Raw genomic sequence first — 14,321 nt, 5'->3', positions numbered from 1 at the left:
AAGCATCTGAGCTTTAGGAAAAAACTCACCAAGTCAGCTGCCAAATGTTTATTCTCACAGGAGCTTAGATCCTGGTGGTAGTTGAGCCGTCTACAGAATTAACAATTATGCAAAGGGTAACAAAAGTGTATGTAAATGATTCAATTCTTCTATTTCTCTTTTAACTAAAAGATCAACCTGAAAAAAAAATGTAAATTAGTAGTGTTATGTAGTTAGAATAGGAGACAGGAGTCCAGAATGGCGGTGGCTAAAAGACAAAGGAAAAGCCCACGAAAATAGAACAAAAGAAGTTCTGAGAACCAGAGTGAGGACCTCAGGTAGAACAAACTGCACTCCTGGCTAGCCCAATTTACATAGGGCAGGGCTAGGGGGAGGAAAAACATATAAAAAGAGGAGCCAAAAAAAAAAAAAAAAAAAGAGGAGCCAAAGGGTCAGGGGTCTCTCTCTCTCTCTCCCGTGTGCGCACACGTTCTCTCTTTCTCTCTCTCTCTCTCCTCTTCGCATCTTTGGGTCAGCATGCCCTCATGCCTCGAGGATGTATTTTCCTATCATTTTCTAAATAAAACTGAGCTGTAACACTGACCTGTCCAGGAGCTATAACATGGTCTGTTCAAGACCCGAGAGCTATAACACAGTCTGTCTGAGACCTGAGAGCTATAACACAGACTGTCCAAGAGCTGTAATGCGCTGAAGGCTTCAACGTCCATCACTTCAAATCTTTGTTGTGATGAGACAGAACCGAGGAGATTATACTCCCCTGACAGTAGCAACCAAACTATTGGAGTGTTTATATTGTCATTTATGGATAGAGTCAAGAGCAACTTTGATAAATACAGCATTTTGGCATTTTATGAACTAAACCCAAGTTTAGTTACTACAAATTTAAAATAAAAATGTCAAATGTCTGGAAAAATAAAGTGATAAAATTGTAAATAAGTTGATTCTCTCTGAATTAACATCCTGTGAAATCTAGTCTATTTTCCTAATTTCATAATAAATAGTCAACAGCCTAAAAGGATTGAAAGAAGTAAAGAATTAACAAAAAATGTAATGGAGAAATATATAAATTTGAGTTGAACTAGAGTTTACAGGTATAGGAAATAATTACTGCAGCAACACTGACAATAGCAATATTAGTTAGCATAAATGATAGTAGATTTCCCCAGGACAATCCTGGATTGTTCTTGCTTTCCTGAAAAATAATAGTATCCCATCATTTCACTCTACAAATTAAGCTATAAGGCTCTCTGGGATTTTCCTCTGCTCACCTCTGTAGTCTCATGCTATACTCTCTAAACTCACCTCACCCCCCGACTATTCAATACTTCCTCTGGTTTTATGAATACCCTAAGGTTCTGGCATGTGGCTGCTTTATGCCAGAAACCCTCTACTTCCTGTTCTCTGTCCAACTCATACACATTTCGCAAACTGCATTTGAAACATGCCTTCCTTAGGGAGGATTTCCTTGACACTGCAGTCTAGATTAATTCATAACTCCTCTTTAATTTTTCTTATTATTGTTCAGTCTCCCAGTAGTGTTCAACTCATTGAGACCCCATGGACTGCAGCATGCCAGGTTTCCTTGTTTTTCACCATCTCCTGAAGTTTTCACAAACTCATGTCTGTTGAGTCAGGGATGATATCCAATCATCTTGTCTTCTGTTGTCCCCTTCTCCTCCTTTAATCTTCCCCAGTATCTGGGTGTTTTCCATTGAGTTGACTCTTCGCATCAGGTGGCCAAAGTATTAGAGTTTCAGCTTCAGTATCAGTCCTTCTAAAGAATATTCAGGATTGATTTCCTTCAGAAATGACTGGTTTGATCTCCTTGCAGTCCAAGGGACTCTCAAGAGTCTTCTCCAACATCACAGTTCAAAACCATCAATTTTTCGGTGCTCAGCTTTCTTCACAGTCCAACTCTCACATACATACATACTGGAAAAACCATAGCTTTGACTACACAGACCTTTGTCAGCAAAGTGATGTTTCTGCTTTTTAATACTGTCTAGATTTGTCATAGCTTTTCTTCCAAGGAGGAAGCATCTTTTAATTTCATGGCTGCAGTCACCATCCACAGTGATTTTGGAGCCCAAGAAAATAGTCTGTCACTGTTCTCATTGTTTCTCCATGTATTTGCCATGAAGTGATGGGGCTGGATGCCATGACCTTCGTTTTTTGAAGGTTGAGTTTTAAGCCAGCTTTTTCACTCTCCTCTTTCACCTTCATTAAACAGTTCTTTAGTTCCTAATACTAATAACACTCATTTCCCTGATGTAATTTTCTCACTAGTGAAATATGGTCTTCAATGCCTACCTTCTCTTCTAGATTATAAGCTCCATGAAGGCAAGATCCAAGCCTTCTTTGTGACCTCTCTTTTCCTCTATATCTCGGCAGAGTGATTGGCACAAAGGAAGGGTTTATAAGTAATAATCAAATACATAAATGACTCTGTGATGGGTGCCCTAACCTTCATTATACAAATGAAGATGCTGAAGCTTAGAGAATCTAATTCTCATGGTTACATGGTTACATGGTAAACAAGCCAGATTTCAAACCCCGGCCTGAATAAATTCAAAGCCCGTGCTTTGATGCTTTAAAAGCAGATAGCTGGGCTTCCCTGATGGTGGAGTGGTTAAGAACCCACCTTGCAATCCAAGGGACAGTGGTTCAGTCCCTCATCTGGGAAGATCTCACATGCTTCAGGGTAACTGAACCATGTTCCAAAATTAATGAGCCTGCACTCTGGAGCCCATGAGCTGCAACTAGTGAAGCCTGTGCTTTTGGAGCCCATGTTATGCCCCCCCCCCCAAAAAAGCCACTGCAATGAGAAGCCCTCACACCATAACTACAGAGAAGCCCCCTCTCACCGCAACTAAAGAAAAGCCCGTGAACAGCAATGAAGACCCAGCATAGCAAAAAAATAAAATAAATATATATTTTTTTAAGTGGATAGCAAATTACATGGGACATTAGGCTTTGGAAAAATCATTTACTCTTTGAAAGAGGTAAAGTTAAGTCATCTGCTAGGTTTCGGTTATAATTGGTTTCTTTTTTTTTTAGCCTGCCAGGTTCCTCTGTCCATGGAATTCTCCAGGCAAGAACACTGGAGTGGGTTGCCATTTTCTTCTCCAGGGGATCTTCCTGACCCAGGGATTGAACTCTGGTCTCCCACATTGCAGGCAGACTCTACCGTCTGAGCCATCAGGGAAGTCCATTTACATACAATAAACTTCATCAATTTAAATTATACAATTAAATAAGTTGTTCTGGTGGATTCAGTCATCTAACAACCAAATCAAGATACAAAACACTGCCAAAATACAAAAAGTTCCCTGGTGCCCCTTTGCAATCAGTCTCCAAAACCTACACTTGGACCCTGGCTAACACAGATCTGTTTTCTGTCACTCGAGTTTTGCCTTTTCTAAATGTCATATAAATGGAATTATGCATTAAGTAACATTTTGTTTTTAGCTTCTTTCACAGTTTTTGAGATTCATCCATGTTGCATGTAGTTTATTCTTTTTATTGTTGAAAAGTATTTTGTTCATATGGATATACAACATTTTGTATATTCATCTGTTGCTAAACATATGGATTGTTTCAAAGTCTGAGCAGTCATGAATAAGGCTGCTATAAATATTTATGAAGAAACCATTATGTGGATAAATATCTTAAATAAATGGAGTGGAATCACTGGGTAATACAGTAAGAATATGTGTAACTTTATAAGAACTTGCAAAAAAGGCTTCCAAAGTGATTATAAAACTTAATACTCCTTGTAGCAAGATAAGAAATTACCAGTTGTTCCACATCTACTTTAAGTACAGTATTTTTTGGTTTGTTGCATAAGAAGAAACTACTCTAAAGTTAATAGAGATTGTTGATATGTAAACTTGGTTGTGGATCTATGTCACAAAAGTGGAATGGTTATGGTAGAACTTGAGAAACCAATTTAACTTTGGGATTTAACTTTGGAATTCTGTGAAGGATTAAATTTTGCTCTTTAACCAAGCTTATCCTAAAAAACCTTAAATTATTGAAATGCATTATGGCCTGCACTTAGATCTGTTATAAAACAGAAATGTTCCTTAAGGTTTTATATTACTGTTCAATATATCAATGGAAATATGATATTCAAAGTCTAAGTAATTGTATTAGTTTGCCCTGGTGGTTCGGATGGTAAAGAATCTTCCTGCAGTGTGGGATATGGGGTTTGATCCCTGTATGGGGAAGATCCCCTGGAGAAGAGAATGGCTACCCACTCTAGTATTCTTGCCTGGAGAATTCCATGGACAGAGGAGACTGGCAGGCTATAGTCCATGAGGTCACAGAGTTGGACACGACAAGCAACTAACACTTTCACTTACAGAGCTACCACATCAAATTACTGCAAACTGAGTATGGGAGAAGCAGTGGGAAATGTCTCACAATTCTGTAGGCTAGGAGTCTGAGGTCAAAGTGTCGACAAGGTTAGCTTTTACTTAGAGTACGAGGAAGAATTTGTCTCCCCCACAGCTTCTGATGGATTGCTGGCAATTTTTGGCATTCTTTGGCATATAGAAGTGCCACCCCCAGTGTCTTCCTTCATCTTCACATAGCATTCCCCCTGTGTGCATGCCTGTCTCCAAATTGGCTCTTTTAAGGACACCAGTCATATTGTATCAGGACCCAACCTAATAATCTCATTTTAACTTATTTACTGCTATAAAGACCCTATCTCCAAATAAAGTCACATTCTGAGATACTGAGGTTTAGGTTATCAACATATGAATTTTGAAGGATATAATTCAACCTATTGCCATTACAATCATCTCTCAGTATACATGGGAATTTGTTCTACAACCTATGTGGTTATGAAAATCTGTATATACTCCAGTCCTTTATATAAAGTGACATAGCACAGTTGACCTCCTGAAATTGTGAGTTCCACATCCTGGATCAAAACATGAGGTTGGTTGAATCCATGGATGTGAAAACTGCCTGTAGAAAAGATCAATTGTATACTGGATCCAATGATGACTGCACTTTATCATGGTGTAAAATAATAATTACTTGTAAATTTATAATAATGTTGTTAAAAGGTATATGTGAGCTTCTTTGTGATTGAATTACTTTTTACAAGATTTCATTTTTATGGATTTAAGAATATTTTAGTGATAATGATGGCAAAAACCTAATATGTCCTGAAATTTTACTATATTCAGTGATTAGCTCTAGTGATTTTCTGGTGGTATCTTTAGGGTTTTCTATGTAGAAGATCATGTCATCTGCAAACAGTAAGAGTTTTACTTCTTCTTTTCCAATCTGGATTCCTTTTATATCTTTTTCTTCTCCGATTGCTGTGACTAGGACTTCCAAAACTATATTGAATAGTAGTGGTGAGAATGGGCACCCTTGTCTTTTTCCTGATTTTAGTGGTAAGTGTGTTAGTCACTCAGTCGTGCCCGACTCTTTGCGACCCCATGGACTGTAGCCCATCAGGCTCCTCTGTCCATGAGATTTTTCAGCCCAAGGATACTGGAGTGGGTTGCCATTTCCTTCTCCAGGGGATCTTCCCAACCCAGGGATTGAACCTGGGTCTCCTGCATTGCAGGAGCTACAAGGGAAGCTCAATGCTTTCAATTTTTTGCCATTGAGGATAATGTTTGCTGTGGGTTTGTCATATATGGCTTTTATTATTTTGAGGTATGCTCCTTCTATGTCTGCTTTCTGGAGAGTTTTTATCATAAATGAGTGTTGAATTTTTTCAAAGACTTTTCCTTCATCTATTGAAATAATCATATGTTTTTCATCTTTCAGTTTGTTAATATGGTGTATCAGATTGATTGATTTGTGAATATTGAAGAATCCTTGCATCCCTGGGATAAAGCCCACTTGGTCATGACATATGATCTTTTTAATATGTTGTTGGATTCTATTTGCTAGAATTTTATTGAGGATTTTTGCATCTATGTTCATCAACGATATTGGCCCATAGTTTTCTTTTTTGTGGCATCTTTGTCTGGTTTTGGTATTAGGGTAATAGTGGCCTCATAGACTTGAGTTTGGGAATTTACCTTCCTTTGCAATTTTCTGGAAGAATTTGAGTCTGATAGGTGTTAACGCTTCTCTAAATTTTTGGTGGAACTCACCTGTGAAGCCATCTGGTCCTAGGCTTTTGTTTGTTGGAAGATTTTTTATTACAGTTTCAATTTCTGTGCTTGTAGTTGGTCATTCAGATTTATGCAAAACAAAAGCAAAAAATTCTAAAATTTATAAATACATATTTTATTAAAGATTGTAAATTATTTAATATTAGATAATAAATTATATTTTAAATACAGTAAATATCTTCTTTAGGTGTTCATTTCTGAAATTATTAAATTAATAACATTTGAAGAAAGTGATATATAATTTTAATAGTCATGTATATCATTTTCTAAGCTTCAAAGTTTTTAATTAAGATGGTACCCTGAATTTCATATAACTATAAAGCAACTCATGCCTAATTCTAAACTGCAGTAATTCAGCCTAGAGTGAGATTTATTCTGTGGCTATGAAAGGCAATGGCATTTACATCTAGAGTAAATTAAAGCAAATGAAGAGGAAAATTTTATTCTATGTAACATTTAGTTCATTATATTCTTGAATGACTATGCCAACCCATGTTCATCAATAGGAGATCTGGTGTATGCAAAAAAAATGAAAAAAAATTTCTCATTAAGAAATATCCTATGTTTCACAAGCATAGATATTGTTGTATTATAACTTATGTGCATTTCTTCTTCAACATAGTAAAGTGAACATAGTGAATACTCAGAATATTTAAAAATACAGATAAAATATATTATTAAACACAATGTCTCTTGTACTTTGAGTTAGACAAAGAATTTTGGAATATTTTGTGTTGCTTTGGATAAACTTATCCCTTTAAGATTTCTGTTCCTTTTAAAAACTTATATTGTGCTTCAATTTATTATTTGTTTATTAAAATTCCAATAATTCATTAATGAGTTAAGTCTAATTTCTTAAAATTAAAAAATTGGGGAAAATTGTTAAATAATACATTTGGTTTCTAATTGTGAATACAAGAGTATTACTTATGAGTAGGTGATAGTAGGCAGAATAATGCCCTTTCCTCAAGACATCTACATCCTAATCCCAAAATTCTTTCAATGTGTGAATGATTGGAAAAAAAAATTACATCTATACAATGGAATACTAATTAACAATTAAAAGGGGTAAACTTTTGGTACATGCAAAAGCCTGCATTGCCTGATGCTATTCTATGTGTACATAGAGGAAATATGTAAGACAATTAGAATCAAAGTGAAGGAAGGTTTCTATATTCAACTTCAACTAGTGAATGATGATACCAGTATAGTGTGGTAAGTTATGCATATGTAATAATACCTAGAACAACTGTAAAAAAGTCACACAAAAAGATGTACTCAAAAACACTATAAATACATCAATGAGGAATGTAAAAACTGTTTGAGTAATCCACAGGAAGGTGAAGAAAATGAGAGATACAAAACAGAGAGAACAAACAGAAAACAAGAAACATAATGGCAGGCTTAATTCCAAAGACATGAATAATTACAGGAAACAAATATTATGTAACTATACCAATTAGACAAATATTGGAAACTGGATTAAAAAACATTGCATAACTACATGCTTTTCACAAGAGACTTCAAATATAATGTTGTAGGCAAGTTTAAATTAAAATAAAGGAAAAATGATGTGCATTATTCATCAAAAGAAAGAAGTGTCTGTATTAATATCATAAAATAGACTTCAGAGCAAAGGAAGTTATAAAAGACTAAGAATTATGCACATAATGATAAAAGGTCTACCAAGGAGACATAACAATCCAAAATGTGCATGTACCAAAGAACAGCTGCAAAATATGTGAAAAAAAACATAAAACTGAATGGAGAAACAGACAAACCCATAAGTAAAGTTGGAGAATCTGGCAGGTCTCTCTCAACGGTTTATGTAACAACAGCATAAAAAAATCTGAAATACTGTATAAGGACCCCAAAAATATCATCACCCAGAAGGATGAAACTGACACATAAAAAACACTTCACCCAACTACAGAAGAATATACATCTTTTCAAGCATTAACAGAATACATGCCACATCATGTTTGTAGATCAGAAGACTCAATAGTAAAGTTGATAATTCTCAAAATTTTAACAGTGTCCCAGCAAGATATTTTATAGATATAAGCAAATTTATTCTAAAAATTATATGGAAAAGCAAAGGAAATAGAATAAGTAAACAATTTGAAAAAGAATAAAGTGTGAGGATCAGACCACCAGATTGAAGAACAGATTGTGTGAACATAGACGTGTAGATCAAAGAAACAAAAGAGAGAGCTCCAAAATGGATTTAACTGACTTCTGACAAAGATGCTCAACTGACTTCTGACTAAAATGTAAAAGGAATTCAATCAAGGAAAGATAGCCTTTTTAACAAGAAGTGCTAAAAGAATTAGATATCCATTAATATGCAATAGATAGATAAATAGAAAGAAGCAGACATAGACAGACAAATGGAATCTTGACTTAAATATTTTATCTTTCAAAGAACTTAAAAGGGATCATAGATTTAAAATGTAAAACTATAAAAGTTTTAGAATAAAGTATAGGAAAAAATCTTTGGAGTCTAGTGCTAGATGGAGAGTTCTTAGACATAATGGAAAAAAATTCATGAAAGAAAAAAATGATTAAGAGGATTTCATCAAAATAAGAGATTTACACTCTGTGAAAACTGTATTAACACAACAAAAGTCTAACTACAACTTGGGTGAAAGTCTAGCTACAGCTTAGTTGTCTGACAAAGGACGCAGATTTAGGATATATAAAGAACAGTCCAAACTCAACATTAAAAGAAAGCAAATGCTCCACTTTATAAAAATGGGCAATAGATATGAAGAGACTTTTGACCAAAGATGATGTGTTATGACAGATGAACAAGAAAATATGTTAAACGTCTCTAACCATTCAGTTCAGTTCAGTTCAGTTCAGTCGCTCAGTCATGTCTGACTCTTTGTGACCCCATGAATCGCAGTACGACAGGCCTCCCTGTCCATCACAAACTCCCAGAGTTTACTCAAACTCATGTCCATCGAGTGAGTGATGCCATCCAGCCATCTCATCCTCTGTCGTCCCCTTCTCCTCCTGTTCCCAATCCCTCCCAGCATCAGGGTCTTTTCCAATGAGTCAACTCTTCGCATGAGGTGGGCAAAGTATTGGAGTTTCAGCTTCAGCATCAGTCTTTCCAATGAACACCCAGGACTGATTTCCTTTAGGATGGACTGGTTGGATCTCCTTGCAGTCCAAGGGACTCTCAAGCGTCTTCTCCAACACCACAATTCAAAAGCATCAATTCTTCGGCACTCACCTTTCTTCACAGTCCAGCTCTCACATCCATACGTGACCACTGGAAAAACCATAGCCTTGACTAGATGGACCTTTGTTGGCAAAGTAATGTCTCTGGTTTTTAATATGCTGTCTAGGTTGGTCATAACTTTCCTTCCAAGGAGTAAGATAGGGAAATGCAAATAATGACCATGATACAGTATTACTACACATTTGTTAGAACAGCTAAAATGAAACACACACACACACACACACACACACACACAGCAGCAGCAGCAATACCAAATGCTGGAGAAGACTAACATTGGAATTATTCAAAAAAATATGTAGTTATGCAATGTTTTTTAATCTAGTTTCCAACTTCTGGAAATTTAATATTTTATTGATTGCTAATGAGAATGTAAAAATAATTAAATCCACTCTGGAAAATAGTTCACCAGTGTCCTTAACTGCTGCTGCTGCTGCTGCTAAGTCACTTCAGTTGTGTCCGACTCTGTGCAACCCCATAGACGGCAGCCCACCAGGCTCCCCCATCCCTGGGATTCTCCAGGCAAGAGTATTGGAGTGGGTTGCCATTTCCTCCTCCAATGTGTGAAAGTGAAAAGTGAAAGTGAAGTCGCTCAGTCATGTCCGACTCTTCACGACCCCATGGACTGCAGCCTACCAGGCTCCTCTGCCCATGGGATTTTCCAGGCAAGAGTACTTGAGTGGGGTGCCATTGCCTAAATATACACATGAGCCAGCAATGGAACTCCTGGGCATTTATCCCAAAGAAAGGAAAACTTGTATAAAGACAAAACTGTTGTGATTTTTCACAGTAGCTTTAAGGATTTTTTTTCAGCTTTACTAAGATAAAATTGACAACTAAAATTGTAAGAAATTTAAAGAGTACAACAGAAACTAGAAAGAGTCCAGAAGTTCTTAAACAGGTAAATGGTTATACAAATTGTGGTACATCCGTACCACAACTCTTTTGATATTGTACTATAATCACAGAAGATATAAGCACCAGGGGAAACTATGATGTGTACGCAGAACTCCTTGTTACTATACGTGTTTAGTCACTTAGTCATGTCGACTCCTCTTGGCCCTTTAGACTGTAGCCCTCCAGGCACCTCTGTCCATTTGATTTTTCAGGCAACATTACTCGAGTGGGTTGCATTTTCCTCTTCCAGGGGATCTTCCACGCACAAGATTTGAACCCACGTCTTCTGCGTCTCCTGCATTGCACATTCTTTACCCACTAAGCTATCAGGGAAGCTCCCTTGTTACTATAACTCTTTGCAACTTCCTATGTATCTTTAATAATTTATGAATATGTATACACACATATTCATATATGCATATATACACATACCATTCTGTTTGGTTGCTTTATATTAGATACAGAGTCATTTTCTGCTTGAATACAAGAAGAAAGGAAGAAAAAAATGAGGAGAAAAAAGAGAAGGAGAAACCAAATAGTGTAAGTATGCTGCCTATGAAACAGCTTTACCAAGAATCAATGAGGAGTTTATAACAGCAAACTTGAAACATTTGAGTGCTTGAAGTACACCATGTCAAGAGGGCTTACATACCATAAGCATAAATAAAGTTGGAACTCTTCTGTCTTCTATAAGTTATTAGCAACTTACTGCCCTTTTAACCAAGTATAAACATTCATCTTTCAGAATAATCTTTCCCAGAATAAGTATGCTTTTTCTAGAAGTCTATTTTCCTTTAACTCATTCAAATGACTGATATTATGTAGTAAATAATTGCTATCTAAAGTAACAGAATTGCTATGGAGTAAACTAATAAGATGAATTAATCTGTAATATGCATATTCAACTCTAATTTGTACTCTAGCAACACATTATGTTAGGATATTTTTATTTTGTTAGGTTTTTTTTTTATTTTCGATATAAACTGTACCTAACTTCTGGAAGTATAATTAAGAATCTTGATCATTAGTATAGGAGACATGTTAGTTTAAAGCAATAACTTAAATCTTAATCAGGTTATGTATTTAATTTAAAAATCCACTAGATGATTTTATCCCTTGAAAAGCAAATTACCACTTATTAGAATGAGTCTAAAGATAACTAATATTAGTGTTTCAAAATTTTGAATAATTTACTGTTGAGCCAGTCTTAATGTTGTCATCCAAATGTGTACTACTTGAAATAAGCTGATCTTTTTGTTTGGGGAAAAATTATTTTTTTCACAATAAGACTATATTTCAGTCACCTTTCCATGAAATGTTTCAGGTCCCACTCTTGTCAAAATAGTCCCTTTCCCAGAAAAAAAGCAACAATGCTTGCAAAAAATTTAAATAAGTTACCCTACTGTGACTACTTTGATACTTAAATTGCATCTCATTCTTAATATTGGTACCATGTGGGCAGATACCTTGTCTTTCTCCTATTTCTGTATCTAATGCTTCAGCAATGCCTGAAGTGTAGACAATGCTCCACATGTTGTTCAATTATTTGCCTCATTAACTCAATACTGAATTTGAGTAAAAGATCATTTTTGAAAGAATATATTTAGAGTTAGGATGAATGCTCTTTCTGATGGTTTTGCAACATGAAATGGCTCACTTTCTAAAATGAAACTCAAAGTCAAACTTTCAAAATAAACTCTCTTTTGCTGACTCTGTTCTTTCATCCAATTCTTCTGCAAATAACATAACACTCTGCAATAGCAAATGCTTCTACCAAACTAGATTATAGTAGGTGTCATTTTCTCTAGAGCATTTTGTTTCTTTTCATCATGTTTCACTGTCACATTTTCCCTCATTTTCCACATTTATCTTATTTCCACTCCTATATCTTATGTATACAATAATCATGTACTAAAATGTTTGCTTGTTGGTAGACAATTGCTGTATTTGGCAAACCATTTCCCTTTAATTGATGTGAAGGAATGCCCTAGGGAAAGATGATGAAGCCATGGTCTCTGGGCTTCTACACTCTTTTCTCTCTCTCCGCTCAAGGATAATGTCACAATAATAGTCTTCAACTTTTGCTTACCACATAATAATGCATTTGATCTTTATAATACACTTATAGATAAAGCAAGCACTATTTCTTGAAATTTCTTGGAAAATAGAAGAAAGAGGTGGAAGGAAACCATAATTGAAGTTCCCCTTCCTGCCCTCAATTTTTCTATGAAATTTGAGGTAGACAAGGTAAGCAGAGATTGTCTTTTGGTAATTCTGGAGATGTTTTTTTAAATTGAGTAATTCAGAAATGGAGAAATGAAAAGTAAAAAAAGGATAATGGACATCAAGGGAACATAGGATCTACACCCTCTCTTTCCAATTCATATTCACAGGAGAAAATTGTTAAGGATTTTTACCCTTAAAATCTGACATGTGTTAGTCGCTCAGTTGTGTCCAACTCTATGCAACCCCATGGACTGTAGCCCACTAGGCTCCTCTGCCCATGGAATTCTCCAGGCAAGAACACTGGAGTGGGTTGCCATGCCTTTCTCCAGGGGGTCTTCCTGGAGGCCATGCCTTCCCCCAGGGATCGAACCCAGGCCTCCTGCATTGCAGGCAGATTCTTTCCTGTCTGAGCCACCACTCTTACCTTAATCTTAATCTTACTTTAATCTCCAAAATTATGAAGAATCATATTTTACTTTGTTCAGTAACTTTTTAATGAATGGCTGGGTGTCTCTGTGCATGAGAAAGAAGGGAACAGGGAGTTAGGGATAAGAATGATAAATCATGTGAAGTTTGACATACTTATTAGTAATCTTGAACTCTTTTTCTTTTACATTGTTAATGTTCAGATAAAAATTTAGACTCTAACAGATTACTCCAAGAAATTCCTCATTTCATAGTCTGGTACTCCACTCCAGGAACATAAATCACATATTCATTGGTTCTTTGTATATATAGGATACATATTACTAGGTCTATACTATTTCTATACTACCAGGGGAGTTGTATATAAAATACATTGACTAGTACACACACACAAACACACTATACATACAATCTATAACATATTCAGTTAAAGAAATACAATGTATTTGACCTATTTAATGTGTCTGATTCTATGTCCTTAAATATTTGTAAGAATCCTAAGCCTTTCCTATTCAGAAATAATTTTCCTCTTATATGACTTCACTACTTGAATTTTTTCCAGCTGTGTGCTTGCTTTTATCAGCCTTCATTTACTTCAGTCAAGTTGAATATTTGAATATACATCAAATTCTAACTCTCTTCTGAAGATAATTGGCAGGTATTGATTGTTCTCCTTTTAATAACTATCAGGAGTATACTAACAGAATCTGAGGGTCTAGAATGTCAATCTTAATGATCCAGTAGATCTAAATATTACACTAGCAAAGGCCCACTATTCCTTTAACAACATTAATTCCAAAATGCCATATTGTAAACACTGTGGATTCAAGCTCCTTATTTAACTCAGTGGTGGTAATATTTACTCCATGTGTTCTATTTTTATTGGCCACACATAGTATCTCCAATAGATATTGTTCCTTTTTCATATTTTGTTTTTATTTCATATTGCTGTTATTTTGCTTTATTTCTTTATGTTTATCTTTAAAATGCTTAGTATACCTATTTAGTACTTCTGTTATGCATAGGAGGTATATGAATATATATACAAGCTATATATAAATATATACATACACAAAGTATATATACAACATATACATATATATGTGTGTATGTATATTGCACAAAATATAGTTTTAATTTTCAGGCTATTGGACTCTTCAGATAGCTCTGTATTTTGATCAGGTATTTCATATTTCCCTAGGGATATCCAAACTCTGGCTTATTGTATATATTGACCCGGGGTCCCAGTAAGTAAGCTCAATAAAGACAATATGTCCCATCACTTTAAACTCTGACATGTCTTAAATCTGTCTTTCCTTTCCTTCCCTTCCTCACTATTTTTTCCTTAGGTCATAATCACACAATCCCTTGTTTTA

This window comes from Cervus elaphus, chromosome 18 (genome assembly GCF_910594005.1).
Source record: "Cervus elaphus chromosome 18, mCerEla1.1, whole genome shotgun sequence".
NCBI classification, from domain to species: Eukaryota; Metazoa; Chordata; class Mammalia; order Artiodactyla; family Cervidae; genus Cervus; species Cervus elaphus.
Note: the sequence above shows the minus strand (reverse complement) of the source record.